Source organism: Hyperolius riggenbachi, chromosome 8 (assembly GCF_040937935.1).
Source record: "Hyperolius riggenbachi isolate aHypRig1 chromosome 8, aHypRig1.pri, whole genome shotgun sequence".
Classification (NCBI taxonomy): Eukaryota; Metazoa; Chordata; class Amphibia; order Anura; family Hyperoliidae; genus Hyperolius; species Hyperolius riggenbachi.
The window spans coordinates 145851383-145877257 of NC_090653.1; positions in this window are offsets into that span (position 1 = coordinate 145851383).

Below are 25875 nucleotides of genomic sequence, written 5' to 3' on the forward strand. Positions count from 1 at the left end.
AAAACACACAAAAACGCACTACAAATATAAAAATGCACATGCCAGAAAACCTTTCACGCACTGACAAGTGTACACCCAGCCTGTATCATAAAACAATTTATCCAAAAAAGTAGCACAGATGTAATGATAAATGTATAATCTAGATACAGTCTTAATATGATTTCAATCACATATTTTCCAAGAGCCTGAAAATGATCAAAGATATGATGAAGCACAATATTCACCCCTATATTAAGCAATCAGTAAGTTCTCTGCTGAGGTTTTTGAAATGCTATGAGAATGATACCTTTCCTTTAAGAACAAAAAAAGAAGAGAGTGAAAGGGCTGGCTTCAGAAAAATTACAAATAAGGGAATTCTCACAGCTAAAATTCAATAAAACTGTGCCTCCTTAAAACAGAAGGTATTTGTGATTATTCATGTTGGAGTGAGCCTATAAGGTCTCCCACAATACATCACTGCTGACTAAGCAAATTGTCCCTTTGTTGTCCCTGAAAGTTAAACACACCTTCATATCTGCTGGGATGCAATGATGTTAGCAGTGGGGTCCCACAGGGGTCTGTTCTGGGTCCAGTGCTCTTCAACTTATTTATTAATGACCTAGTAGATGCAGTAGTGAGCAATGTTGCTATTTTTGCAGATGATACAAAATTGTGCAGAATCATCAACTCTCAGGAAGATAGTGTCATATTGCAACAGGATCTGGATAGGATGGCTATATGGGCATATACAGTGCAGGAAATAATTATTTGACCCCTCACTGATTTTGTAAGTTTGTCCAATGACAAAGAAATGAAAAGTCTCAGAACAGTATCACTTCAATGGTAGGTTTATTTTAACAGTGGCAGATAGCACATCAAAAGGAAAATCGAAAAAATAACCTTAAATAAAAGATAGCAACTGATTTGCATTTCATTGAGTGAAATAAGTTTTTGAACCCTCTAACAATAAAAGACTTAATACTTAGGGGAAAAACCCTTGTTTGCAAGCACAGAGGTCAAACGTTTCTTGTAATTGATGACCAAGTTTGCACACATTTTAGGAGGAATGTTGGTCCACTCCTCTTTGCAGATCATCTCTAAATCCCTAAGGTTTCGAGGCTGTCTCTGTGCAACTGAGCTTGAGCTCCCTCCATAGGTTTTCTATTGGATTAAGGTCCGGAGACTGACTAGGCCACTCCATGACCTTAATGTGCTTCTTCTTGAGCCACTCCTTTGTTGCCTTTGCTGTATGTTTTGGGTCATTGTCGTGCTGGAACACCCATCCACGACCCATTTTCAGTTTCCTGGCAGAGGGAAGGAGGTTGTCGTTCAGGATTTCACGATACATGGCTCCGTCCATTTTCCCGTTAATGCGATTAAGTTGTCCTGTGCCCTTAGCAGAAAAACACCCCCAAAGCAAAATGTTTCCACCCCCATGCTTGACGGTGGGGACGGTGTTTTGGGGGTCATAGGCAGCATTTTTCTTCCTCCAAGCACAGCGAGTTGAGTTAATGCCAAAGAGCTCTATTTTGGTTTCATCAGACCACAGCACCTTCTCCCAGTCACTCACAGAATCATTCAGGTGTTCACTGGCAAACTTCAGATGGGCCTGCACATGTGCCCTCTTGAGCAGGGGGACCTTGCGAGCCCTGCAGGATTTTAATCCATTGCGGTGTAATGTGTTTCCAATGGTTTTCTTGGTGACTGTGGTCCCTGCTAATTTGAGGTCATTCACTAACTCCTCCCGTGTAGTTCTAGGATGCTTTTTCACCTTTCTCAGAACCATTGACACCCCACGAGGTGAGATCTTGCGTGGAGCCCCAGAGCGAGGTCGATTGATGGTCATTTTGTGCTCCTTCCATTTTCGAACAATCGCACCAACAGTTGTCACCTTCTCTCCCAGCTTCTTGCTAATGGTTTTGTAGCCCATTCCAGCCTTGTGCAGGTCTACAATTTTGTCTCTGACATCCTTGGACAGCTCTTTGGTCTTTCCCATGTTGGAGAGTTTGGAGTCTGCTTGATTGATTGATTCTGTGGACTGGTGTCTTTTATACAGGTGACTACTTAAGACAGGTGTCCTTAATGAGGGTGACTAATTTAGTAGAAGTGTCTAACCACTCTGTGGGAGCCAGAACTCTTAATGGTTGGTAGGGGTTCAAAAACTTATTTCACTCAATGAAATGCAAATCAGTTGCTATCTTTTATTTACGGTTATTTTTTCGATTTTCCTTTTGATGTGCTATCTGCCACTGTTAAAATAAACCTACCATTGAAATGATACTGTTCTGAGACTTTTCATTTTTTTGTCATTGGACAAACTTACAAAATCAGTGAGGGGTCAAATAATTATTTCCTCCACTGTACATGGCAGATGAAATTCAATGTTGACAAATGTAAAGTCATGCATTTTGGACGTACTAATGGTCTAGCACCATACAAAATAAATGGGATACAGTTGGGGACATCAAACTTGGAGAAGGACTTAGGAGTACTCATTGACAACAAGTTAAATAATCGTACTCAATGCCAAGCAGCTGCAGCTAAAGCTAACAAAATTTTGGGATGCATTAAAAGGGAAATAAAAACTCGAGATGCTAGCATAATATTGCCCCTGTTTAACTCTCTAGTAAGGCCACATCTGGAATATGGAATTCAGTTCTGGGCACCACATTACAAAACAGATATTGCAGTTTTAGAGCAGGTGCAGAGACGAGCAACAAAATTGATATGTGGGATGGAAGGTCTCACTTATCAAGAAAGGTTAGATAAACTGGGTTTATTTAGTCTAGAGAAAAGACGCCTTAGAGGGGATCTAATTAACATGTATAAATACATCAGAGGGCAATATAATAGCTTGGCGGATGAGCTTCTTGTCCCTAGGCCTTCTCAAAGGACTAGAGGACATGATCTGTGCATGGAGGAAAAACGTTTGAGCCATTTATTTAGGAAAGGCTTCTTTACAGTTAGAGTGATTAAGATGTGGAATGCATTGCCACAGGAAGTCGTTATGGCAAACTCTATACCTGCATTTAAAGGGGGCTTAGATGCTTTCCTTGCGTTGAAAGACATCCATGGCTACAATTACTAGGTAATGCCTAATGATGTTGATCCAGGGATTTTATCTGATTGCCATCTGGAGTCGGGAAGGAATTTTTCCCTTTAGGGGCTAATTGGACCATGCCTTGTAAGGGTTTTTTCGCCTTCCTCTGGATCAACAGGGATATGTGAGGGAGCAGGCTGGTGTTGTACTTTATACTGGTTGTACTCGATGGATGTATGTCTTTTTTCAACCAAAATAACTATGTAACTATGGAACTATGGAACTATGTAATGATGCCAAACTAATCCTACATGGATACAGCCTGTTTCGGATTGGTTGATCCTCATCAGTGCATGGCATGGATTCATATGGCGCTATGAGGTTGGAATTGAAACACCCACAGTTACAGATTGCCCAGCAAGCTCATGGTGAACCAGAACTCATAGAAGTGTGTAAGGGGCTAAAAAGGACCAAAAAGTCCTGAAAAGAACAAGGACTATGAATAGTACTTCCAGATTTTGAAAAATACATATTAAGGTGGCCACTAAGGATATCATTTGGGCAACAATCTTTTACAAAAAATTATTTGTTTGAACTGGATTGATCAGAAAATCGGATCGATTTCATTAATCTGATCCTAGAAAAGTCTGATCATGGCTGCATTGTTTAAAGAAAACATCTGGACTGCTTCTTCCATGAACATGCAATCAGTGTGGAAAAAAATTCCAAGGTGAAGAAATTATTTTGATTTTTTTTTTCACACAAACTATATTACTGCGTGTCAAAGACAGGTGGGACAACTATATATTCAGTAAGGAGTGAGAAGATATATTTTCAGTTGTATGGCATACCAGACTGTAGTTCTATTTTGAGCACTTAAAGGGAACCTGAAGCAAGTAAAATTATTTAAAATAAACACATGACATAGCTGCAAATAAATATTACATTCTAACCTCACCGCCAGTTCCTCACAGAAGCTCACCATTTTCTTCTTACAGTGATCCTTAGCAGTTCTGACAATATGTTGTCATAACTGAAATATACCAGTTGCTGTCAGTTATATATCAGCAGCTGTCAGTTACAACTGAATGTGCAAAGTAATGTCCAAGTTTCCCTATGGCTCAAGTGGGTGATATTACAGTTTACCAGTGTGCTGACCAGGAAGCTGTTATGGGGTAATGACCATTTTCAAAATGGAGGAAGGAGAATTCCATTGATCACAGTGGTCAAATGGGACGCAGGAGAGGAGAAAAGATTGAGAAGTAGAATACACAGGAGGTAAGTATGACCTGTGTATGGTTATTTTTACTTTTTATTTTCACTTCAGGTTCTCTTTAAGTAGTGACAGCCACTGGAGCATTGGGAAGCCTTGCCTAAGGACTCCTTAATGAATAAGCAACTGTCTGTGTCAAAGACTGTGTCTTTAACCAGTATACTCTTGTACTGGTTATATATTTAAAAAATATATATATTCTAAATAAATGGAATAGTTTTTCTTCCCATCTATCACCCCAAGCTATACAAACCCTGCTCCTCAGCTATAGCAAGGCCCCCCCCCCCCCACAAAAAAAAACCTATAAGGGCCTTCACTCTGACTAGTGAGTACTGAGGCTTCTAAAGGTCACTTACACATTTTTCCAACATATAACATTTAGCATTAGCAAAGACATGGCTTGTTATATTTTATTATTAATTGTAATATTTGTATTACTTATTATTGCTTGAAGACGTTTGTATCATTGCAATCTGGCTCCTATATTGTTGATCAGCCCAGCAAAGCATTATAACATCTTGCTGATAGAATTAAAAAAAGAGCATAATTACTATTGGTAGTGCCAGTTTTCATTCTGTTTATCCATCTTGATTGCAGTCATAGGAGAGAGGTTCATTCTCTTCAAACTCTTGTACGTGACAGCTGCTGACCTAGCCTTTATTTATACACTTTGGACTTGGATGCGGTGGGGTGATACTACAGATGAAGCTGATCTTCCCTAGCCCCATCCTGTTATTTTATAAAAGATTTTTGCTTTGACTACACAACTTTAATAACCTTTTACGCAATTCTTGCTGCTATAGCTGAATTTAAAAGTCTTTTATCCAGCATACCCTGCAGAAATGTAAAAAAAAAAACATGATGTGTGCCATCATTAAAAAATATTTTTAAAACACCAAAAAGTAATTTATTAAACTGTAGAAAAACAGTCTACAAGTCTTGACTAGCAATCTTCCCGGACATAGTCTGTACAAAGAAAACATCTCTGTAATTCGCAGAAGATAGATGACCTTGTAATCAAATGGTGGGTTGAAGACAGTAAATTATGCAAATATAGCATATTTTACATTTTCTTGTTGTAAATTTTGTATAGTGTGACTGGCAGAACAATAATTACTTCTCATTAGTCAAGCACCAAGACTGAACAGAGACGAGATGAAGAAAGGCAGATGTGTAGAAGGATGCAAGTACTGACATGATGAAAGAATGTCTATTACGGAAAAATGTCTTCTTGTAATGGGTTGGAAAGCTGTGCAAGTGAATTTCTAGTCTGCTTCCACCTGATTGAAGTGCCAGTTTCTTCCATACTTCAGTCACCCGCAAGTCTTTTGAAGCTTTCTTGCTTATGCTTAAAACAAAAAACTCCTACAAAAACTCACAATTCACACACATTTCACTAGCTTGCTTAAAAAGACAGTAAATGAAAATGCAAAAAAATCTACATTCCTTTTATAGGCAAATGAGAGTAATAAAAACAATTATTGTTTACCTGTTATTCATATTTTGCTTTAAAATGATCATTTTGATTACAATAAAGACATGCTCTACATGAGGTCTCCAGGTTTTGTGTACTTGCTTTATTATTATTTTATAAAAATATTTAGTGCACCTACAGTCATGTGAAATAAAGTACACCCTCTTAATTCAAAAAATTATGTATCAGGCTATAATAATAAATTATAAGACCTCATCTGGCCAATAGCAGGTTCTAAACTTATTTAAATTGAATCTTAGCTGTAAAGCAACAAACAACAAACTCTACTGTGGCATTATTTGTTTACTAAAAAAAAAGCCAATATGCAGAAGTAAAATATGAAAAACTAAATACATTCCAAGAGTCAATATCTTGTAGAACTACCCATTTTCTAAATGACTTTATAAGCCTCTACCATCATTGGGGAGGAACTTCATCTCACTCTTCTTTACAATACCTGAGTCCATCTGCTGCTTTGGAAGAGGGATATCATGAGGCATATGACCGAGCAGGAGGGATAAGGTGTATAATAATCGGCATGAGGAACAGTTTCCTCAGGGAGGCTCCTGTACATATACTAGATTCTTGGGCAAGATGATCATAAATATACCTAGCTTTACCTTGTCTAGTAGCATCAAGGGAAAATACTTCCGTAACCATCACTGTACTTAATGCTGGCAATTGTTTAAATTGTATCAGGTCAAATGATGTCTTATCAAAACCTATGTTTACTTAAAGGACAACCGAGGTGACATGTGACATGATGTATGTACAGTTCCAAGCACACAAATAACTATGCTGTGTTGCTTTCTTTCTTTCTCTGCCGGAAAGAGTTAAAAATCAAGTATGCAAGTGACAATTTCTGTCCGGATCAGAACTGGGTCGGACTATAGCATAACCCTCACTGATAAGTAATTACAGCAATTAAACATTTTCCTGTCAGTAAATGGGTCCTGAGAGCAGAAAAGAGATTTAAAAAAATGGTCAATGGTTTATAGATTTGAGCTCTAGCATGCTTCAATACACATGTCATTGAGCAGAGACAAAGAAACAGTAAAATCTTAAAAAAACTAGAATTAAATATAAAATAAAACTGTGGGATATCTAAAAAGGTCATTTTTTAGGAGAAGGAAAATGGATACAATAGTTTATCACATCAGTTTATTTTCACCTTGGATGTCCTTTAACAACTTCAGAGTTCAGTGTTTTTTCACCTTATGCATCATTTCAGTGCTCCTCCCATTCATTCGCCAATAACTTTATCACTACTTATCAAAACAAAATGCTCTATATCTTGTTTTTTCTGCCACCTATTAGGCTTTCTTTGGGTGGTACATTTTGCTAGAATTTTTTTTTAATTATAAATGCATTTTAACCGGGAATATTAAGAAATAAATGAAAAATATTCATTATTTGTCAGTTTTCGGCCATCATAGTTTTAAAATAATAAATGCTACCATAATTAAAACCCACTTATTTTATTTGCCCATCTGTCTTGATTTTTACACCATTTAAATTATGTCCCTATCGTAACGAATGGTGCCAATATTTTATTTGGAAATAAAGGTGCATTTTTTTTGTTTTGTGTCCATCACTATTTACAAGTCCATAATTTAATAATAATAGTAATATACCCTCTTAACAGACATATTAAAAAAAATGTCAGGCCCTAAGGTAATATTTATGTTTTTTATTGTGGTTTTTTTTAAATCATAGTTAATTTCTGTATTTTTGGGAAAGTATGGGAAGTAAGGAGTTTTAAATTCTGTGTACATCTGTTTATTAAAAAATATATGCAAGTGTAATTTTACTATTTGGCCACAAGATGTTTTTATTCATTAGCTTCCTGCATGTGCTTTTGGTATGCAAAACAGGGAGCAATGCGTGTAAGCGTTTACAACTGACCGCAGGCATCTCATTGATGCTGCGATCAATGACACGGGGACCTATATCAATGAATGGGAACTGCAGTCCCAGTCCCAAGTGCAGTCCCATTCATTGATCTCTGGGTTAACGGGCAGCGGCAAGAACGAGTGTGGGAGCATGGGGGATCATCCGCGGCAGCCTTTTTTTTATGGACATAGCTCCTACGTCATGGATGCATAGGTAGACATAAGAGCTACGTCCTAAAGGCTAAAGTAGTTAAGAACCACATGATTTGTCACGCAGAACAAATAGTGATTTGCGCAATAGATGACATTGTTCAGATCACCAAGTCAATATCCAGGAGCAGACACATAGCTGCTGGACAAGACGCTTCAATGTAAAACAATAAAAATGTAAAAATTAGAAAAGTTCCATAACATCTATCGAAAAGTGAATAGGATAGAAAGAGAGAGGGAAATATATGGGTTATGCAAACAAAAGTGCTGTTTATTGCAAGCTTACCCTTTAAAATGACTGCCGGGTCTTTCAAAAGGTTGCATGGTAGCACTGTAAATATTATTAAAGCACAATAAACATTAATCATAGACAGCTCAGTTGGTGAAAATGAGGTTGCTGGGACTGGCGGGGGTTGTCCTTTAGTTTGCAAAGACAGATGGCACAGTTCTCTTTGAAATTACCATAGGCATAATTGTGTGTAAAGGTGGTACATAGAGAGACAAAATCAGTTTTTGTAGAAAATAGTTTTGCAAATTTTGCACCTTCGTCACTAAATGCATGTCCAGCCACCAGACATGATTAGTGCCCAATATCCTCCTTATTGATGCAGCTGCAATAGATATAATTAATCAAACCCAGTGTTGTGGCAACAGTTCAAATGGTAACAGGAATGCATTAATATGATTCAAAGAGGCAGCAATGTAATGCTGAAAGTCCCCCATACCGAAAATCTAACTGAAAAAAGAAGAGCCCAATCCTGAGAGGCAAAGTACTTGCTCAAGGATTCGGAGGAGAGTGTTTGTAATAATTATAGCAACACACAGTGGTCTGTTGGGGATATATTCTGGTAGTTTCACAGCTCTGCGTTAGAGTTAGAAAATCTAATTCGGTTCACTGCAGGAACATGCAGGAAGTTTCATTGATGTGTAACCCCCACATGGACAATATGTCAGCAGACTCAAGTTTGCAGTCGAACCTAAACATCTGTAACAAACATGGAAGAGACAGCTGCGGAGAACAGCGATACCACCGCAGCTGACTCCATCTCCCTGCCTAGCGATCTATCCGGGCCTCGGGCGTCTAGCACGCCGAGGACGGGATTGTCAGCAGCACATAGGGTTGCATTGTCGCGTGCACATGCGCATAGACGGGACCTTTATGCGGGGAGGAGGCGCGTCAGCTGAGTGGCCGGTCGGCTGATGTCAGAGGAGCCGCTCGCCGCTCTTCATTGGTTGATGGGAGTGGGCGTGCCGAAGGGGTCTCCTCTGCTTCTTAAGCCTTGCTGAATCACTCGTCACTTGTCTGCTGTTGTGAATACTTCGTGTTAGCGCTCAGACCTTAGATAGCTCCAGTGTGCTTTGATCCGGGAGAAAACCGGGGATTTCACACAGTGATAGGATTTGTTTGATAGCTATAATTATAATTGAAATACTGTATATTATCTGTGTATGACTCTTGCTCGTTCTGACCACTCTTACGCTCAGTGATTCTGTACTTCTGCCCATCTGATCTTGCTGCCGACTCTGCCTGTTAAAACCTTCTTGCCTTTGCCCTCTGATTTTGTACCATATCTGTCTGTCTGTTGCCAACTCAATTAGTCTGATCACTCTACTCTCACCAGAGGGCCCTTGTCTCTGGTGAGGGGCTATGTACTGTTAGTGCCCACCAGCTCCTCTGGTGAGGTATAGCTAAACCTATCAGTACTACTGTTGCACCAAGCACTATACTTTGCTATCACATTAGTTGTCTGGTATACTTGTATTATTGGTGATTCTGCAGATCACCATATAATCAGGTATATATCTGTATTATAGGTGATACTGCAGATCACCTAATAATCATAACTCTGTTACTTGCTGACACATATCATTACAGAACAGCAGACCAAAATGTCTATGGACGCACTGTGTAGCCAAGTTGGGGCCTTAACCACAGCGGTGAACAATTTAACCGTGCTCGTCAATACCCAACAGACTCAGATCACCCAGCTGTCTGGAGTTATGCGGACCCTCCAGCCTGCAACCACACCAGTGCAGTCCCCTCCAGTTGTAGAGCTTAGAATGCTTCTCCCTGAAAAGTTTTCAGGGCACAAATCTGATTTTCAGAATTTCAGAAATCGCTGCCTTTCTTACTTTGAGATGAGACCTATTTCATCAGGGACAGAAAGTCAGAGGGTGACCTTCATTAAAACCCTATTATCAGGGGATTCACAGACATGGGCGTACAATCTTCCTAGTGATCATGAGGCATTATCTTCAGTTCAGGAGTTTTTTAAGACCATGGCTATCATATACGATGATCCTGATATCGCAGTCACTGCTGAAAGGAAGCTAAAGACCCTCAGACAGGGACGTAACACGGTGGAAACTTATGCCGCAGAATTTAGAAGGTGGTCTGTGTCGGCTAGATGGGGACAGTTTGCTTTATTAGATTGTTTCTTAACGCGGTTATCTGACCCGGTCTCTGATGTGATGCTAGCTCATCCAGAGCCTAAGACTGTCGATGAAGCGATTGCATTGGCGGTAAAGATTGATCGCCGCATTCGTTATCAAAGGCAGACTTGTGGGAGATACTCTGTGAGGTCTGTTCCTAATGTCTCTCCGTCACCTTCTGAATCGATGCAAATCGGACATTCTAAATTATCAGAGGTAGAGAAAAACCGAAGACGGTCAGAGAGACTCTGTTTATACTGTGCAGAAAAGGGTCATTTAGTACAGAACTGCCCTTAGAAGTTGGGAAACGCTGCCGTCTAGGTGTAGTTAGAGGTACTACCCTAGGCGAGCCAGCATTACCTCTAACAGATAATCGCTTGCTCCTCCCCTGTTCTATCAACTGGGAAGGTCAAATTTTGTCCACTCAGGCATTTGTGGACTCAGACTCTGCAGCCAATTTTATCGACTATGACTTCGTTAAGAAATTAGGGATTCCCCTAATCCCATTACACAGACAGATTTTGGTGACAGCAGTGGATGATTCCCCCCTGCAGTGTAAACAGCCCCTTTCTCAGACCCCTGTACTGTTGTGTCATATAGGGGTATTGCAGAAAGAAAAGTTACAGTTTTTTGTGCTTCAAATGGCAACCTCCACTGTGATCCTTGGGATGCCGTGGTTGCAAAAGCATTCTCCTCAGATTGACTGGAGTTCCGGCCAGTTGTTAAACTGGTCATCCTTTTGTCATCATCATTGCATGGAGAAAGTTGCTGTTTGCGCCACCAAGGTTCAGGTGGAGGGGGTGCCTAGGCAGTATGCAGAATTTGCGGATGTGTTCTGTCCCAAGTCGGCAGACAAACTTCCCCCACACCAAAGTTTTGACTGCCCCATTGAGTTGCGGCCAGGTTGTATGCCCCCTAGAGGTCATTTGTATAACCTTTCTAGTCCTGAAAAACTTGCTATGCAGGATTACATTAAGGAAAACCTGGCCAAAGGGTTTATTCTTCCTAAGTCTCCGGCCAGAGCAGGGTTCTTTTTTGTCCAGAAAAAGGATGGTGGGCTTCCCCCATGTATTGATTATCAGGGATTGAACAAGATTACCGTAAAATCGTTACCCACTCCCTCTAATTGATGATTTATTCTCCCAGGTGACTAATGCAAGTATCTTCTCTAAACTCGATCTAAGAGGGGCATACAACCTGGTACGCATAAGGGAGGGTGATGAATGGAAGACGGCATTTAACACACCCGACGTGCACTACGAGTACCTTGTCATGCCCTTCGGGTTGTGTAATGCTCCTGCCGTCTTCCAGGAGTTGATCAATGAGGTGTTCAGAGAAGTCCTGGGGAGGCTCGTTCTGGTATATTTGGATGATATACTGATCTTCTCATCTAACCTGACAGAACACAGGGAACATGTAAAGTTTGTATTGAAAAAACTTAGGCAGCATTCCCTGTATGCAAAGCTAGAAAAATGTCTCTTTGAGGTGTCTGAAGTTCCATTTTTGGGGTATATCATTTCTACCTCCAGGCTTTCCATGGACCCAGGAAAAGTCTCTGCCGTTCTGGAGTGGCCACAACCCGTGGTGTTGAAGGCACTCCAGAGATTCCTAGGCTTCGCCAACTATTATAGAAGATTTATTAAAGGATTCTCTTCTGTAGTGGCACCCCTCACTAAGCTCACCAAGAAAGGAGCGGATACTTATAACTGGTCAGCAGAAGCACACTCTGCTTTTTCATCATTAAAGAAGCTGTTTTGTTCCGCTCCTATCTTGCGGCATGTGGATGTCACTCATCCCTTTATTGTGGAGGTGAATGCATCAGAGATTGGGGTTGGGGCTGTACTGTCACAACATTCTGGTTATCAAGGCAGGTTGCACCCCTGTGCATTTTTCTCACTTAAGTTCTCCCCCGCTGAGAGAAATTATGATATTTTAAACAGGGAGCTTCTGGCCATTAAACTTGCATTTGAGGAATGGCGTCATTGGCTCGAGGGGGCAGAACATGTGATCACGGTCTCTACGGACCATAAGAATTTGGAATACATCGAAGGGGCTAAGAGACTTAGTCCCCGACAGGCTCGCTGGCCCCTATTTTTCTCGGGATTCAGGTTCGTTATTACCTACAAGCCAGGTAGTAAAAATGTTAAAGCAGATGCTCTGTCTAGATGTTTTGAGCCTGAGACAGTTCAGTCACCAACCCCTGAGAGCATTCTTCCAGAGAAGGTGGTCTTGGCTGCCACTGAGACTTGGGAAGATTGGTCCACCACTTTAGGCCCCTATCAACAAGATGTTACCGAGGGGAAACCTGAGGGGGTTCTATTTCTACCACTTCCCTTTCGCCTGCAGATCTTGCAGTTATTTCATGCACATAGGAATGCAGGGCACCCCGGGGCTGCTCGGACACAGGATCTGCTTTCCAGATGTGTCTGGTGGCCATCTTTGGCTCTAGATTGTAAGGAATTTGTAAAGGATTGTTCCATTTGTGCCAGGAACAAACCATCCCGTCAGGCTCCTGTGGGCACTCTGTAATCATTGCCAGTGCCTAAGGAGCCATGGACCCATTTGTCCATGGACTTTGTGGGGGAACTCCCCAGGTCCGAGGGTAAAACGGTCATCTGGGTGGTAGTCGACAGGTTCAGCAAGATGGCTCATTTCATTCCTCTGGACGGATTCCCCTCTGCCCAAGAACTGGCGGATCTCTTTATTCAGCACATTTTCCGGTTGCATGGCATTCCGGAGAATGTAGTGTCAGATAGGGGAGTTTAGTTCATGTCCAGATTCTGGGGAGCCTTTTGTCTTCATCTGGGGATGGAACTTTCATTTATCTCCGGCTACCACCCACAAACCAATGGGCAAACTGAAAGGGTTAATCAGTCGTTAGAGCAGTTCCTTAGATGCTATGTGGCTGATGCGCAATTGGAATGGGTGAAATTCTTGCCATTCGCAGAATTCGCGCATAACAACTTGAAAAGTTCTTCCTCAGGCTTTTCTCCCTTTCAGGTGGTAACAGGGAGATCTCCCAAATTTTCCCCGTTGTCAGTGGTTTCTTCTCCTTTTCCTGCTCTAGAGGATTGGCAGGGAGCATTAAAAGAGATTTGAACTATGGTTAAAAGGAATTTGGAAAAGGCCTTTCAGACCCAGAAAAAGCAGGCAGATAAAAAGCGGTCAGTGGAATGGGAATTTGTACCAGAAGACATGGTGTGGGTTTCAACCCGGCATCTGGCCCTGAAAAAGCCATCAGCAAAATTGGGCCCCAGATTTATAGGCCCATACCCTGTTTCTAAAAAGATTAATAATGTCTCTTATGTCATTTCACTGCCACCCAGCATGAAAGATGTAAAGTCATTCCATGTGTCTCTGTTGAAGCCGGCTGTGCATAAGGATTCCTCTCCCCCCTGTGGTGATTGATGGGGAACCTGAGTATGATATTGAGCAGATTTTGGATTCTCGTCGGGTGCGTAACTCGGTACAGTACCTTGTTCATTGGTATGGGCCTGAGGAGAGGTCTTGGGTGCCAGGTCATCGCATGCATGCTGAGGAACTTAGGAAAAAGTTTCATGAGTTGCATCCTGAGAAGCCATGCAGGACGTGTTTGGAGTCCATGCCTTGAGGGGGGGGGGGGGTACCGACGAGTTTGTCAGCAGCACATAGGGTCACATTGTCGCGTGCGCACAGGCGGGACCTTTATGCGGGGAGGAGGCGCATCAGCTGATCGGCTGGTCGGCTGACGTCAGAGGAGACGCTCGGCGCTCCTCATTGGTTGATGGGAGTGGGCGTGCCGAAGGGGTCTCCTCTGCTTCTTAAGCCTTGCTGAATCACTCGCAACTTGTCTGCTGTTGCGAATAATTCGTGTTAGCGCTCAGACCTTAGATAGATCCGGTGTGCTTTGATCTGGGAGGAAACCGGGGATTTCACACAGTGATAGGATTTGTTTGATAGCTATAATTATAATTGAAATACTGTATATTATCTGTGTATGACTCTTGCTCGTTCTGACTACTCTTACGCTCAGTGATTCTGTACTTCTGCCCATCTGATCTTGCTGCCGACTCTGCCTGTTAAAACCTTCTTGCCTTTGCCCTCTGATTTTGTACCGTATCTGTCTGTCTGTTGCCAACTCGATTAGTCTGACCACTCTACTCTCACCAGAGGGCCCTTGTCTCTGGTGAGGGGCTCTGTACTGTTAGTGCCCACCAGCTACTCTGGTGAGGTATAGCTAAACCTATCAGTACTACTGTTGCAACAAGCATTATACTTGCTATCACATTAGCTATCTGGTAGACTTGTATTATTGGTGATTCTGCAGATCACCATATAATCAGGTATATATCTGTATTATAGGTGATACTGCAGATCACCTAATAATCAGAACTCTGTTACTTGCTGACACATATCATTACAGAACAGCAGACCAAAATGTCATCTTAAAAGTACTATGCCTCACACAAGAGAGATGCCTTGAAACCACTAGCAGCACTTTTCTAAGCCTTTTGTAAGCGCTTGTGATTTGAAAAGCTTTTGCAAATGTAATGCTATGGGTGTGATCCCACTTGAAGAAATGTCTTTAAAAAAATAACTCATAGCATTACATTGGCAAGAGCTTTTCAAATCAAGTGTTTTGAAAAGTGCTGCTAGTGGGTCCCAGACCTAAAAATTGTATGGAGAGATCAGAAAAAGGTGGGCGTAATTTAGAATCAGAAGGTAATCAAGGGAGAAACGTCATACAAAAATACTCCCTGGTAAAATGAGATAGAACTGAATCCATGCATTTCCAGACACGGTTCAATCAAATTCACCTTTTTCGCCTACGTTTTCTCCTAGGAAATAATGTTTCATCTTCATAACTTTTCAATACTCTTTAATTGATAAAGTACCAAAAAGTCGTTGAAAAAGTAATGTTGAAATAAGTCTGAGTGTAGTCTTGCTTACTGGTGGCTTAAAAGGCATTTTATTTATAAGGTTTAAAAATATCAATTCGGAAAAAAAAGTGAATTGGATCAGGCCCACAGTCTTTACAGGGAAATTTTCCACCAAATATTCCTTGGCATCCTCTAATAGGCTGGATACATGTACTACCTGGTAATCTATAATATAAATAACAAGGAAAGACATAGGAGCAGACTTCTCCTTACTGGTGGTGCCTGGCAAAACTCCCAACAGGGCAGAAAATGTAGATTCAGCATTGGTTTAGCACCGCCAACAGATAGAAAGGCAGCAGATAGATTTCAGACAGACAAGTCCTTATTCATAATAATAACATGGCTCAGACAGTTGACAGACAGGCCAAGGTTGTTGACAGCTTTGATAGAAGCAGGTCAATCTAGTCATGTCAAACAGGAGCTACAGAAGCCCAGGTACCAATAGGGTTTTAAAAGACCCAGCACTGATGCCATTCATGCCATTCTGGAGCATCTAGTGAGTATCCTCATTTATGGCACATACACCAGAGCATGTGCTCAAGCACACACCAAAACCATTAACTTGTGTGTATGGTGCAAATGCATGTGAGCCACCATCTATGTAACTTGCCTGTGTACGCAAGTTCACGTTGACAGGACACTACCCACCACCAAGACTATTAGGGTAGATATGAAGGTTTAGGAGAGGAGGTTGATTAGAGTGAGTTATTAGGCTAGGAACGGGGTTAGTTATGATTGGCCATTATGCAGGTCATTTTCAGGGTTAAGCACTGATGTCCATATGATGTGGCAAGATTATAAAGCTCTGGAATATTAGCAACCTAAAAAAGAATTGTAATCTAAATGTGTTAAATAAGAACTCCCTTTGCTCAATTTTTCACTGAACTGACTGAATATTCCAAATAGTTGTACATGTTTTGAAAATGTATGGATATCATAGTATAGTATATTTTAGTAATTCAAATATCTGATTAGTAAAGTATTCTGGCAAGTAACAGCTACAGATGACGGTGTGAGGAACTTTTGGGTTAGCAGTTTAGCACTGATTAACTTCTTTTAACAAAAACGTAACACTTCACACTTGGAGTCTGTTTGAAGAGTCCTGCATTGTATAAGTCTACTCATATCAGTGCTGTTCCCAGCAGTTTCCTGTCTACTTCAAAAGCACCACAGAACTTCACACACTTGGCTCTGTTAGTCCGAGAAGAAATACATCACAGTATACAGAAGCTGAATTTATAATACACCTGCAAATGTCATAGACATTCTTTCATCCTGCATAGCATAGCTCAGAAGAGGCTGGTTAAATACTAGCATCACCTACTAAATTGAATTTATTTTGTACTGCATTTTGATAATGCAAAATAAGGCATGAAATATAATATTAGGTCAACACCAAATAAGTGTTTAGTTATTACAAATTAGAAACATCAGTATGAAACCTATAATCCTTGACCCCCCCCCCCCCCCCACACACACACACACACACATACACACATATATACACACACACTTCACCCATCTAGATCCCTGGTGCCCCCTCCCCTCAAATAGGAGATAATAGTTGTCTTTCTTGAGGGCCTTCTTGAAGATATTGAAGGAGGGGGAAACCCTAATAGGGGGAGGTAAGGAGTTCTATAGTGTTGGAGCAGCTCTTGAAAAGTCCTGGAGGCGTGCATGGGACTGGGTGATGTGGGGGGCAGTCAGGTGCAGTTCATTGGAGGAGCAGAGTCAGTAAGATTGGAAATGTAGGTTGGGCAGGTTTTGTGAACAAATTTGTAGGCCAGACACACTATCTTGAATAGGATTCTAGACTGGATAGGAAGCCAGTGGACTGGATAGAAAGCCAGTGGAGGGATTCACAGAGGGGAGCCGCCATGGTGGAGCGATGGGAGGAGTGGATAATTCTGACTGCTGCATTCATGACGGACTGCAGCAGGGAAATTCGGGTAATATGGAGACCAGACAGAAGGGCATTGCAGTAGTCAAGGTGGGAAATTATGAGGACATGGTGAGGAGTTTGGTGGTAACAGAGGTCAGGAAAAGGCGGATCTTGCAGATGTTATGGAGGTGGAAGTTGGAGGACTTTGTGAGGTTTTGGATGTGGGAGGATGAAGGAGAGTGTGGAGGGTGACACCAAGACAGCAGGCTTGAGAGACAGGGCGAATGGCAGTGTGATTAACAGTGACATGCACATCTGGGAGGGTCGGGGATGGTTGGTTTGGGAAGATCATAGCAAGAGAGAGTAAAAGAGAGAGTGAGTAATTATATAGTTCTATACAGTGAGGTGTGTACCTAAGGCTGAATTTATATTTTTTGTGGCCCTAGGCCAAGTATGTTGTGCTTCGCCTTTCATATGCCGCAGCATCCCTCCCATTTCATGTGTGTCCCCTCTTCCATGCATTTCATCCATGTACCGTAGCCCCTCCCTTTAATTAACATATCCATTTTCAGCCTCCTCTTTCATATATAGTAACCCCTCTTTCAATTTCAGGTGCCCCCTTAGTCTGCAGCCGCCCATGGCCCGGGCTTTTGTGACCTTTTCAGAAACCGGCCCAGGGTGTACTTGTGCTTATACCACACTATTACATGCTCCTTTTGTTTTGTTTTTTACATTGTGATTTTTTCCAAATCGTTTTTTCCTATACCTGTCTCTTTAGTCACTAAAGTTTACTATATTTAAGTAGAACAGATAATTATTGTAACTAGATTTGCCTTATTTTAACTCTTATGTTTTAGACACTTGTTTAAGCAACTGAGGGACTCATATTCCTACCACAATCAGTAACATTCTGCCATGGGATGCAGGATTTGCAGTATGTTCACTGGAACAAAGAGAGGATCTCTTTGTTCCAGTGAACATATTGCAAATCTTGCTGTGATCACAGACATTCTTTTACTCATCAGATGTGACCATGAAACATGCAGGTAATTTGAGAACCTGAGTAGAGAACTAGCGGTGAAGATGAAGAGGATCAGAAGAAAAGCCATAGAAATGAATGGACCAGCCTATGAATGTCAGTCATTTCCTATTTGCAGGCATCTTGCAAATGTAAGCATTTGCCTGTTTGAAATAAGCAATTGTCAGGCGACTACTCAAAAAAATAAGACCCAGATGCTCTAAATAGCTACAGACCTGTTGCAAACCTCCCCTTTCTGGGGAAAATTATTGAAAAGGCTGTCTACCTCCAACTTAAAGCCAGGCTCTCCAGAAACAGCATCCTTGAACCTCTTCAATCTGGCTTCAGGAAATATCACAGCTGTGAAACAGCCCTCACCCAGATTTGCAATGATCTGCTCATGGCAAGAGACAAAGGCCAATGTTCCATCCTAAATTTTGCTTAACCTCTCATTGGCTTTTGACACAGTTGATCATGAAATCTTGCTTAACAGGCTACAAGAGTACTGTGGCATAGATGGCTTTGTTCTCCGGGGGTTCCACTCCTTCCTGGCTGGCAGAACACAAAGGGTAGCCTTAGGGCGCTTCCTCTCCAATCCTGTATCACTAAAATATGGTGTACCCCAGGACGTGATATTATCCCCTTTACTTTTCACCATGTACATGCTGCCACTTGGAGAAATCATACAAAAACATGGCCTGACATATCATTGCTACGCTGATGACACCCAGCTATATTTGTCATTCAAACCTGTAGTCACAAACCTTTCTCCACAAATAAACACATGTTTAGCTGAGCTTCAGGAGTAGATGAATAATAACTGGTTAAAACTTAATGTTGACAAAGCTGAGGGTCTTGTTATCGAAGGTCAGGGCTCGACAGCAAAGCAACCCCAGTTTCAACCAATACTGCTAAGGATAGGGAACTCAGACTGTGTGCGCAGCCTGGGAGTACTGATTGATGGGAAATTAATCTTCAGTATTCAAATCTCAGCTGTTGTGAAACATTCCTTTTTTCACCTGAGGAATATTGCAAGGATTAAACACCTCATTCCTTCAGAGGATCTTCCAACCCTAGTTCATACCTTCATCACATCAAGGTTGGACTACTGCAATGTTCTTTACACAGGCCTTCGAAAGAAACACCTAAACCGCCTTCAATTAGTACAGAATGCCGCCGCAAGGCTGTTAACGAGCCAACCCCGCCATTGCCACATAACACCAACCCTGTGTTCACTCCACTGGCTACCGATACAATGGAGAATTTTGTTTAAGATTGGCTTACTGTCATTCAAACCTTGCACAATCTGGACCCTGGATACCTGAAGAACTTGCTGCAACTGCATCACAATCTTAGATCAAAAGGATGCAACACCTTGGTCACCTCCAGAATCCACCTCAAAACCTTTGGAGACAGAGCCTTCTGTCATGCTGCCCCTAGACTTTGGAACTCCCTGTCACACGCAATCAGGATAGCACCATCCCTGGAAGCAATTAAGTCTAAACTGAAAACCCACCTCTTCAGTCTGGCATTTATAAACACCTGACTATCTCCTCTGTAACACAGTCCAGCCTGCTGCCCTGTATTGATCTGAGACACACCTATGCACTTTGAGTCCTATGGGAGAAAAGCGCTTTAGAAATGTTATTGTATTATTGTATAAATGTAAGCACAAATGTGGAGAGGGATGGTTACTTATCTGATGTCTCTATTTCCAGTGACACCTCCATTATATTGTCTTCTTTGAAGCGCAGCCACCAGCCAGCACCCCCTAATCGGTCTTGCCTCCTTACTTCCCCCACCTTTCCCCAACATAAAGTATGTCTTCCCTGCCCTAAGATCCTGGGCTGGTGCTGCTCCCTTGTGTCAGTTCAGTGCTTAGAATTCCTCTTGGTAATTCCTGCAGCATCTGAATATGCCCATCAGCATGGTTATTTGATGCCATGTGATCATGTGGTTGCAACAGATGCTTTTATTCACTCAGCACACCATTCAATATACTATATACTGCATTGGGTTGAGGACTGGCATGGTTGTGAGGGTCAGCATGGCCAAACAAATGGCCAATACCACCAGGTAGAGTGCAATTAACCTACTCCTAACCCTGACTAATAAATTACATATAAAGTTATTTTAAAACTAAACACACAAGTTTTTTAGACAAGACATGTTAAAAAGGACAGTACTAAATATATACACGCTCAAAATGCCACATAACACAAGTGACGCCCCCCCCCAAAAAAAACAAAAAAAACCCCAAATGATGCAAGCCTTTGTAGACTGTGAAGCTCCTGGGATTGGGAACTGAGAAACCTTAAACTGTGGCTTTTTTAGCTTATGCCTTAATTTGTCACTCACTACCAGAAGTGCTCTCATGAACACTTCTTGATTCTCTTTAGTAATGTGACTGAATCTGATTTAAGGAGTTTAGCAGCTTTCTTCTACAATTTCGTCCACTGACAATAGAGATACTAGACATAAAATATTATCCCTGAAGCTTTCAAAGAGGACCTGTCACTGGTATGTATAGTCACAGAGAAGCTATGTCTGCACCTTGTATCAAAACTAAAAGTTAAAACAAAATAATAATAATAATAATAATAATAATATTAAACAAGTGAAGGAAAAACAAAATCTAAGAATAAAATACCCCCTACCTCCTTAAACATATGCAAAATACACATGCATGCACTTCATTCCCCTAGACACTGTACACATGAACATCTAAAGGATCACTATTACACAAAACAAAACAAAATACATATCCTTACCTATATCAAATATTTTGAAGACTTTAAAGCCATTATTTTAAACAAGAGGATTTATTAGGCTTGTAATACCAGCTTCTTATGTATAATCGTAAAGAATTGCCTGTTTTAACGTTATACAAGCATGCACCGTTTTGCATATGTATCTTAATTTTATATTAAATAAATATATTTTTAGTCATTATTTAATATGGATATGGAAACATTTGCTAGATTTTTTGAACTATTGTATTTTTAGTGTGTATGCTCTTTGCTTTCAAAAATATATAGTGCAATGGGTCTAATACATAAACAAACATACACGTGTCAACATGGCATGATATAAATTCATAAAAAATGGACATATATATATATACAGTGGGATGCAAAAGTTTGGGCAACCTTGTTAATTTTCATGATTTTCCTTTATAAAACGTTGGTTGTTACGATAAAAAATGTCAGTTAAATGTATCATATAAGAAACACACTTAGCAATATTTGAGAAGATAAATTAGGGTTATTGGATTTACAGAAAGTGCACAATAATTGTTTTAATAAAATTAGGCAGGTGCATACATTTAGGCACTGTTGTAATGTTATTGATTCCAAAACCTTTAGAATTATTATTGGAACTCAAATTGGCTTGGTAAGTTCAGTGACCCCTGACCTACATACACAGGTGAAGGTGAATCCAAGTATGAAAAAGAGTATTTAAGGGGGTCAATTGCAAGTTTCTTTCCTCTTTTAAGTTTCTCTGAAGAGTAGTAACATGGGGGTCTCAAAACAACTCTCAAATGACCTGAAGATAAAGATTGTTCAACATCATGGTTTAGGGGAAGGATAAAGAAAGCTATCTGTAACGATTGCGGCATTATCTCCGTGGTCAACGCACAAGATGTGCGCTGACACTGCGGAAATCCTCCACAAGTGTTTGAATAACAGAACCCAGCTTTGGTGCAATGCACCTGTAGAGGGGAATTCCCACCGGCAGATGGAGCTGTGGAGTGCAGAGGAATAAACCATCTGCACTGCCACAGATGCCAGATAGGAATTGTACGAGGTGAAGCGATACAGGGCAAGATAGCCCCTAGTGAGAGAGAGTGAGCACAGAGACAGAATGTATGTATGTCCACCAATCTAGTCGCCACCTGGTGACGGTGAACACACAACAGCAAAGACCAAGTGGGAAAGCAATCGCAAGAATAGCGATTGCTAATAGCGACACAAGACTGAGTAAAGTTAGAGCATAGGTGTAGTAAGAAAGACACAGCAAACAATAATTATCAGAACGCCAAGGAAAATAACAAACGCACTAGCTAAACGCTGTCGCCGCACGAGAAGCGCAACAGCGACAAAACACGTTAATGGCGCGGTCTTCGCACGAGAAGCGCAACAGAGACAAAACGCGCCAACCCGGACTAACAAATGAACCCAGAAACACAAACAAACAAATAACAGAAACACTTGCTAATCGGTTGCCTTACCTCAGGCAACCACAAGCATTTGCTCCAGACAAACAGACAACAGGAACAAGTCAGATAGGATCCACTGCTCTTCCGCAAGAGCGAGTGCGATCTGTACACAGGAACAGGATTGAAAGAATCCACTGCTCTTCCGCAAGAGCGAGTGCGATCTGTACACAGGAACAAGACTGAAAGGATCCATCGCTCTTCTGCAAGAGCGAGTGTGATGCGCACAACAAGACAGACAGAAGGAGTAACCAGCAGCAACCGCAGCCGAGGTTAAACTCCAAGATAGAATACAGAGAGATCCACCGCCTCTAACGCTAGGGTGAATGCGATCCAAACAGACAGAGCGATTTCTTGTCAGCCGCCGCTGGTGACAGAACAATCACAACAGAAAGACAGAACAAGGCAATACAGATAATAAGGACCTCACTAAGCTAGAAGGAATGCTAGTGCACTCCCAATGAACTACTCTAAGATAGCAATATTAGCAAACAATAAGCAGAGGGTTGAGACTCCAGGTAAGTTAGCAGGAACAAACCTTCATGACCAGCAGGGAATTCTGGGAGGAAATGGTATTTATACTGCAAGCCATCCAAGGAAGCAGCTAAGCAATTCGCATGACAAGTGCAAATTCCTGACCAGAACAGCAACTCTGGAACTTGCAGAGTGAAGACAGGTCTCTTTTTCAGGGACCTGCAGCACTCAAACCTAAAAAATGGTCAAAAAGCTGTCTGCCTGTGCAGACAGCAGAGCAGATCATTACACTATCTCAGAGATTTCAGCTCACTGTCTGTTTCCACAGTTATCAACATATTGAGGAAATGGAAGACCACAGGCTCAGTTCAAGTTAAGGCTTGAAGTGGCAGACCAAGAAAAATCTCAGATAAACAAAAGTGATGAATGGTGAGAACAGTCAGAGTCAAACCACAGACCAGCACCTACAGCATCATCTTGCTGCATATGGAGTTACTGTGTATTGTTAAACCATTCAACGCACTTTACACAAGGAGATGCTGTATGCGAGAGTGATGCAGAGGAAGCCTTTTCTCCACCCACATCGTGTTATACTGATGGGCATCGCCACGGAGGCAGCCCCAGGGCCACCTAATGCCAATCGGCATAAAGTTCTTGGGGCTTGTTTTGCAGGAGATCACGCACACTGATGCGCACGCACCTCTGCTTGGTAGGCGGAGCTGTGCTCCGCCTTCAGCCTCCCAGCGGCGATCACCGCTCGGAGACTGTTCACCGTCTAATTAGCTTGTACAGTGCTGTGATCCACGACAGCGATGTATAGAGATGGCCCGAACCTCCGATTTTCGGTTCACAAACCGGGTTCGCAAACCTCCGCGAAAGGTTCGGTTCGCGAACCACAATAGACTTCAATGGGGAGGCAAACTTTGAAAAATAGAAACACTTATGCTGGCCACAAAAGTGATGGAAAATATGTTTCAAGGGTTCTAACATCTGAGTTTTTGCATGGATGAGTGGGGTAGACGTCAAAAGTCCCAGGGAAAAATCTGGATTTGACGCAAAGCAGCGTTTTAAGGGCAGAAATCACATTGAATGCTAAATTGCAGGCCTAAAGTGCTTTAAAACATCTTGTATGTGTATACATCAATCAGGGAGTGTAATTAGAGTTCTGCTTCACACTGACACACCAAACTCACTGTGTAATGCACCGCAAAAATCTGTTTGCGTAGTTACGGCTGTGCTAGACTGGTGCGCACCATGGCGAGAGTGCAGGCCATGGCGGTTTTCATGCCCATATGGTCGGGCTGAGGTAGCTGAATGACAGAACAACAGTGACTGAGTGTCCAGCTGATCTAATTTGGTCTGTGCACAATGAAGCAATGACCTCTGTTAGTAGGAAGAAAAGGGGGGAGGGGAATCACTTGTGTGCTGAGTTGTGTGGCCCTGCAGCTAGGCCTTAAAGCTGCAGTGGCCAATTAACCAAAAAATGGCCTGGTCTTTAGGGGGGGTTTAACAATGCAGTCCTCAAGTGGTTAAGGTATGCTAAAGCATATTTGGATAAGCCAGCTTCATTTTGGAATAAGGTGCTGTGGACTGATGAAACTAAAATGGAGTTATTTGGGCATAACAAGGAGCGTTATGCATGGAGGAAAAAACACAGCATTCCAAGAAAAACACCTGCTACCTACAGTAAAATATGGTGGTGGTTCCATCATGCTGTATGGCTGTGTGACCACTGCAGGGACTGGGAATCTTGACAAAGTTGAAGCATGGATTCCTCTCAGTATCAGCAGATTCTGGAGACCAATTTCCAGGAATCAGTGACAAAGCTGAAGCTGACCCATTGCTGGATCTTTCAACAAGACAACAACTCTGAACACTGCTAAAAATCCACTAAGGCTTTAATGCACAGGAACAAGTACAACGTTCTGGAATGACCATCTCAGTCCCCAGACCTGAATATAATTGAAAATCTGTGGTATGAGTTAAAGAATGCTGTCCATGCTCAGAAGCCATCAAACCTGAATGAACTAGAGATGTTTCGTAAAGAGGAATTGTCCAAAACACCTTCAACCAGAATCCAGACTCTCATTGGAACCTACAGAAGGCGTTTAGAGGCTGTAATTTCTGCAAAAGGAGGATCTACTAAATGTTCATTTCATTTCAAGCGCTGTTGTGACTTTTTTGTTTGCTATGCCTCAATGGGTCTTTAATGGCCTCAATTCACTAAGATCCTGCTGGAGATAAGGCAAGAGAAAACTTACCTCCACATAGTGAGAGAGTTATCTTATCTCTTCGATCCTTAATTTACCTCCTCTGTAGTTAATTTACTTCCTCTGTAGTTAAATTACCTCCTCTGTAGTTGTTTTCACATGCAGTGAATTAACAGCCTGTCTTTAACTCTGGAGTTATTTTAAAGGGAACCAGAGAGGATCAAAAAAAGGTTTTATACATACCTGGGGCTTCCTCCAGCCCCATACGCATGGATTGCTCCCACACCGCCGTCCTCTGCTGCCTGGATCCGCCGGTACCAGGTCCCGTCATTGCCGCGAGTCGGACATTCGGCCGTCGGACGGGGCCGATTCTCCACATCACACGGAGCTCCCTCTATATAAGTACGCACAAGGCTTCCCACTGCGCAGCCGCATGTGTACGGGTATAGAAGGAGCCCCTGTGATGCAGACAATTGGCCGCGTCCGCCGGAAGTGACGGGCCCGGTACCGGCGGTTCCAGGAAGTGGAGGATGGCGGCGTGGGAGCGATCCAGGCTTATGGGGCTGGAAGAAGCCCCAGGTATGTATAAAAGCTTTTTCTATTTTAACAACCCATTCCTCTCTGGTTCCCTTTAAGGATTGAAGAGTTAACTTTAGGTTTGCCTGAGGTAAAATGTTTCCTAAATACTACATGCCTTATCACCATGGTGATAACGCTAGAAACGTTATTAAAGACAGGAGTTAAAGTGGATCCGAGATGAACTTTTACTCCTTGCATAATTGTGTTCCTTACATATAGTTTATAGGACATTCCTCAAGCCAAATACTTGTTTTGTTTTGTTTTAATACCCTAATT